Genomic DNA, 6,872 nt, shown 5'->3' with positions numbered 1-6,872 from the left:
TTTTTTTTTTTAGATTGAAAATATTTTGTTGGCAATTTAATATTATTTATAGAGTTGATACACTTTTGAAAATGTGTGTGTTTGCTAATATTTATCGATCATTGCTTGCAAAGTTTATTTATGTGCGTTTCTGAACGTAAATGTATGCATGTATTCTCTGATTATGAATAACACGATAGACGCTTTGTGGGGAGTGGAGCTCCATTAATTAAAATTTTTCTTCTTTATTTTTCCAATTCGACATTTTTTTCAACCAATTTCTAAACTCATATAGCAGTTCGAAATAAGAAACCGTAAAGTGCAGGGTAACATGGGTACAGGCAGTTGGAAGTGACTGATCTGTAAGCAACCCTCATTCGAGGAGGTCCTTGAGGAACCAGAGACTCCTCTGGTCGCATGCGTCGGCGCGCCTATCGTACGTTTCTGAAGTGGGCGGTGTCCTTTGATACAACGATTTTTCGTCGCGCGCATCTGTGATTGTATAGAAATAAATGAGCGCCGGCGCTAAACGACATGAGGTGGCATCCCGCGTTGCATCGATGTGCAGCGACATGGATATCGTCAATCGTGATCGGTGGGCGTGTTGCGTGTAGACATACATACATGCTCCTTCGAGCTCATCTCGAATTCCATACTTGATGTAACATGTCAAATTCACTCTTTCCAAAAGGTATATGATCGATTAAAAAGATAAGAAGAAAAAGGAAAATTCTATTTTTATATTATTATTTTCTCACTCGCAATTGAGGAATTATTTTTCCGTTGGTTGTAGATTTTTCGGACAATATAAAGATGTTGTTTTTTTTAACCAAAATCCATTCTATAGGATTTTTTAAATAATTTGTACGATTCCGGGCAGCGAAGTATATTGCTTCTCTGCGAATGATGAATTGGCAGTAATTTAAGCTGTCGCACTGATCGTATTACAGTAGTCATAAATAACTGAGAAAAGGATTCGATGCTTCGCTTAGACGTGAAAAATTCGGTATAAAGGCGAGATCGGCTTGGGTGACACGGATAATCGCATAGTTGTGACTAATTCGTTCACGGTACTAAATTAGGGCTGTTCCAGCAAACCACTCAAAGATCGTGTTTCAGTATCCTCTTACTTGACAGCATCCCAGGGAGCAATATTTCTCGTGCGACTTTTTTAGCCAGCAACATAACTATTTACGAGTGCTGTTTAATTAATATTGGATGATCGATAGGATAGATGGTGCGTATCTTATGAATTTCCATCGTTATCGGGAGAGACTAAAAAATTTATCTTTCGTATAGGTCACTGCCTGCTGACCACTGACATGTCGACTTTGTAAACGAGAATCCGCGATATGAATTCGCGGTTTTGTTATGTTTTATTGGCCTGTCGGGAGCAGATTAACTAATAAATACCAATGAACTCTTTTCCAACTCACAATCGGTCATACGCATTTTATAATACTCTTTACGATCTCGCTAATTTAAGTTATGCATTATATAGGATCCAACACACACATTTTCATTAAAGAGAGGAAATAATTATTTATTATTTTACATAAATATATAATTCTTATTTTGCAATAATTTTGCAATTCGTTCATATTAATTCATTTTAATTTCAAAAAAAAAAATAAAAAATACAAAATACTTTATTTCGATCTTTCATTTTAAAAACTTAGGCACTTTTTTGGAAATTTATTTGGGACACTTTAGAAGAAATGTACCTGTTATTTTCTCGAAAGCGATGATTCAGTAATTACCGTGAAGCATTCTTTCGCTTCCTAGAAGTATTCCCGTCGCCATTTCGAATTCTTTATCGTCTACGATTTCGGGCTTCATAGTAGCCGTGAAAGAGCCGTCATCCTAATGTATCTTTATGTTATCATACGCGGTTGGTACGCGACACCTGTTTCCACGACGTCATGCGCCGACGACTATCGAAGAAGGCATTGATATGACCATGACCTAGGTTGCATGAATGCTTAGGTCTAATCTAGTTGTATCGCGCGATATAGAGGAAACGGTAGGATTGTATCTAACAGATGCGCGTCAATTTACGATAATTTTCAGGTGTTAACGCACATACAGCTATCTAATCGAATACTAGCCAATAATAAAACGCAATTTAACTCATATCATTCGACTTAGGAATGAAAAACCTACGTAACCCTAAATCATACAAGTTTTTTTCCGGGATAATTAAATCGTATTGTAATCTTTCAGCGGAGTTATAGTTTTTCGTTTAACCGATGTACTGTGAGATTACGCGAAATCGTAAACATCAGTTGAATTACAATGAAAGCAAATTCGAGAAGTTTATCAATATACAGCTATTTTCGAAAATACGATATCCAAATAAGATATCCAAAATAAATCGTAGTACAACTGGAGAGAAGGATCTGATATAAAATGATATGAAAATCACAATGTTCTTAAGTCGATCGAAGATTTATGGCGATGTAATATCACGTTCGTGAGGCATGTCACGTAGAGGATAAACTCGATAAGTTGGATTAAGACATAAAACTTTTTTTAAATACCTCCTCGGTCGTCTGCAATTAATTTTAGTTCTTATGCAAGCTCAAGTTCACGACCGAAGTTGATATGGTACGCAACTCGTTACTTATGATGCGCTTCACCTCCTGCGCCCCCAACTTGCTCTCTTTCTTCAGTCCACATTTTCGGCAATAATTAAGACTCACTTCATTGATAACGCTTGACAAGTACATTGAACGTTAAACCAACGCGTCTCGATCATTTATTTTAGATACTAATAATGACACCAAGATAAATGTGCCTCCTCAAGGTTCACGGAGGTCGACCGGACTTCTTTATCCGTCTGACATAAAAGTTCGTCATGCTGAGCAATGAATTGAAGTTGAAAAAATATCTTGTCGAATCTTAAGACAGTCTCCGTTAAATATTTTTTTCACTACAAATATCTGCACTAATTTTTGGAGCGTTTTTCGCTTTATTTATATTTATTATAATTTTGGATTTTTTCTTTTAATAAATTTGAAAATTGCGAAGAAACGTTTCGAACATTTTGAAAAGTTCTGATGTCGCCTATATTAAATCGCGTAAAAAGTAAATCGAATATTTGGCGCTTTTAATATTTTATATAAATTAATTTCGTTCTTTCAAATCTTTTTCCTTCTGCTTTTTTTTTTCTATTCATTCAAAACGCTATTTTGTGTTTTGACTTTTATATTACCCTATATTATATATTATTTAGCCATATTATAATGTAGTTAGATATATGTAATAAAAATTAAAATAATTGAGATATTATCGAGAGAAAAAAAATAAAAAGAGAAAGATGCATTTCTGAGGGATGTATCAGCCGGAGAGGGAAAGTTTAGAGAGTTTAAGTGGTTCTTCAGGGGCTAAAGCTTGTGGTTACACATGCCACACCATCCGGACTTCGTTCTAGCAGACCGGCAACGAGACGCTCCTTTTAACATACCGCGACCTCGAGTGTTTCATCCGCGAGTTCATCATGCTGGCTGTGATTTAAGTTTAACCGTGCCAGACATCTATCTCCTCCTACCTATAGGAGAACTCTATTTCTCTCGGTATATACTCTCGTATACGTCGTATATCGATGCAAGAGTACTGTAAAAGCCGTGCATCATCCTGAAGGATCGCGCACGTGGCCATCCCTAAATTAATCTGGTTGATCCAAAATTTTTTCTTCTAGATCATATACGCGCACAGCTCACTTTTTTTTTTATACATTTTCGCTATTTTATTCAAAATTGATGCATATCTACTTACTAGTTTCCGTACCGCTAGTTTCTACTTAAATGAAATTATACACATAAACATTGATGATTGAACACTAATTTAGAAAATTAGCCACAGAAAATTAATTTTTAATCTTTAGCTTTTAAACACATTTTATAATAATGATTGAAAAAGATAGAAAAGTCGAAGTCACAAATAATGCTAATTGTAATGCGCGTAACGTTTGCACATCTGGCGCGAATGGTCATGCAAATACATATGCTGCACGGGTAATTGTTGAGCTTTCTGTATGAAATGATAAGTATTGCAAAGCCGAGGGCAGATTAGAGCAGTCAAAGGAAACAAAAGCACAGGTGAACAAGAATGTTAATGCGACGATAACATAGTTATTATCGCGCTGAGGTATAAGCGTCTAACTGTGAAATTAAGTTCGTTGGAATACTACAAGAAATAACATGCCATAATCTGATTTATTATTTAATCTGCGATATAAAAAAATGTGCGTTACGTAGTGTTACTTTTATTACTTTTTCCTCTACATTTACTACCTTGGTTATTTTTTCTATTATTTTTTTTTTCTGTTTAATATATCGTCGCGATTTACAGTTTTCTTTTTCGCGATGTATACTCGAGGATAAAGTGTCACGAAGGTCGGAATGCAACAGCGTCGTTCGGATGCGAAAGTGTAACGTAAACTCTTGTACGTACCTCTAACGTAGTGAGGACTCTATACAGGATACCTAGCTACGTCAGCTACTTCTTGCTTACATAATATCCGATTGCTTCCCAGTCTGATTTCGCCCCTAGAAGATTCTCGTGTCCTCTGACCTCTTCGTCCTCGTCGTCAGTTCGGTAATTCAATACCTGCATTTTAATTCCCTGACTCTTCCCCCTGCGTCCTTTCATATCTAGTTACGGACACTTCTCTACTTCGAAAACTGCGTATCGCGTTATGGACACCATGAAACGATTCGAGCAATAAGATATCTCAATCTTAATTTTGATATAATTTTGATATAATCCAAAAAAACGCGAAGGAAAGAAACATTCATTTTTTTTCTTGAATATATAAAATATGTATATAAAAATAATTTTCACTGACATTCTAAATGATATTTATACATACAATGAAATACTTTGAATGCCGTTGCATAGAAAATAGCATCATCACCTATTATTTCCTTTTGGCTTGTATATTTCTCGTAGTAATAAACTGACGATTAATAGTCCACTATTTGTGGGTCAAGGTGGCGTCATGAAGGCGCGAGAACGCAACTCGACCCATCCATATACATATGTGATGTGCTTTGAGAGAGTTCGTAGGACTCGGATGGCATCAGCAGCTTCTTGCTTACCTACATACAATATCCGATTGCTTCCCAGTCGCATTTCTGCCGGATGTGCTGCTCGCGTACGCCGACCTTTCTTCGTTCTCTCCTTCTCCATTTTGCTTTTCTTCTCTTTTTTTTCACTGAGTAACTCGAGACGAATTCTCTTATTTTTCTCCGTCGTCAAGTGACGCGTTCGCTTAGTTCCCTACTAGAAAGGATAAGAGCGCGACTTTACCTAGATTCGCGTTTTAATGAGTGCTATTTAGTAATGATATTTAGTAATGATCTAAATGTAATAATTTCTAGCACCAATTAAAGAAAATTTTATCTTAATCTTTGATTAAATGGATAACATAATTTTTGCTTAATAATTTTAATTAATAATTTTGTTATATAAGCATAATTCTATACGTACAAGCAACGAAGCTTTTTAACGTAGCACATACGCACGTGGTGGCTATTAGGTTGGTTCGCGTTATTATCAGTAAACGCCGGAAATTCTGATAACGCCATGTCCGTTTCCATCCTTCCCTCGACGCTTTTGCGTTTCCTGCATCCTTCCTTCTCTTTTTCGTATATGCTTTTCATTTCATTGCCGGAGATTTTCATATTCTCTTAATACTCTGTCATAACTTATGAAATTATGCATAGTTATTAATATTGTAAAACCTATAGATTCAGATTTTTTGGCATTCCAAGAATGGATCTGGACATGTAGGAAACCCGCGAAACGCATAATCTTTATATAGAAAACACCCGTGGAAGCCTCAAGAATATTACTTATAGATTGACTATATGTTTAACAATTACAATAAAAATATAATTTATTTTAAAACATAAATGTCGCAAGATATTTCTTTCTTTATAATATTTTTCATAATATAATTTTAAGAAGTTAAGATCTTGATAGCTTATTAACTTTAAATACCAAACTATCATTAAGAGAGTAATTATGTACTTTTAATTTATTTACGAAAATTCTTTTGTAGATGTTACAAAATTACAGAAATTAATTTAAATTCTTGTATCACTTTTTCTTCTTTTACTAATATAGTTAATAATTATTATTCTTATTTTTATTATAACAAATAATTGTCTTATTAATTTATTCTCATTTTTCTGTTTGTCGAGGAAAAAATAAAAGTAGATAAATTTTTGTAATGAACATTTCACATATGCTGGAATATGTTTATGTTCTACGTTGCGCTCGGTCTGAGAAACTATGCATATTCATAGTCACGTAATGGAAGTGGGGGAACGTTGCGAACTAACGAAACAATTGTTTCCGAGTGGTCACGTAAAAAGAGGCCACTGCAGATATGGTTGCTCCCGTCAAAGACACATGTGTAGTTCTGTGCCTTTTACCTGGTCGCGCGAATGCATCGTTAATTCGTATCATTTTATATCGAAAGCACGCACGAATATTATGCATTTTATTTTTCCGCTAAAAAAGGAAATTTTTTGTAACAAAAAGGAGAAGAAAAGAAAGGATTGTATTTTATTCTATACCGCATCTTGCTTTTTTTAAGGGAAAAAAAACTTGTTTTACAGGAAATAGAAGTAGTAAAAATTTGGAAAGTAAATAAATGTATTTTTCAGTAAAGAAAGACATAATCAAAGAGAAGGGTAACGATAAATTTTTTCGAACATTTTTTATTTTTTATTTCTAAAGGCAAATTTTTTATTTGATTGATTATACTTATTTCTAATCAAATTAATGCTATATTATGTTCCATTAAATTATTAATTTCTCTTTATTAATTTATAATATTACACACACACACACACACACACACACACACACACACACACACA

At 34.5% G+C, this 6,872-nt stretch overlaps 1 protein-coding gene and 1 pseudogene across 1 annotated transcript in view; one reads left to right on the top strand and one right to left on the bottom strand.

Moving 5' to 3' along the window:
* LOC105624878 (box A-binding factor-like) overlaps nt 1-6,872 on the top strand; it is a 26,792-nt gene that overhangs the window by 16,893 nt on the left and 3,027 nt on the right. The gene's annotated exons all lie outside the window — the stretch shown is intronic.
* Nucleotides 5,078-5,645, bottom strand: LOC105624865 (annotated as a pseudogene).

The sequence above is a fragment of the Atta cephalotes genome (assembly GCF_000143395.1).
Source record: "Atta cephalotes unplaced genomic scaffold scaffold00092, whole genome shotgun sequence".
NCBI classification, from domain to species: Eukaryota; Metazoa; Arthropoda; class Insecta; order Hymenoptera; family Formicidae; genus Atta; species Atta cephalotes.
This window is presented reverse-complemented; position numbering and strand designations above follow the sequence as displayed.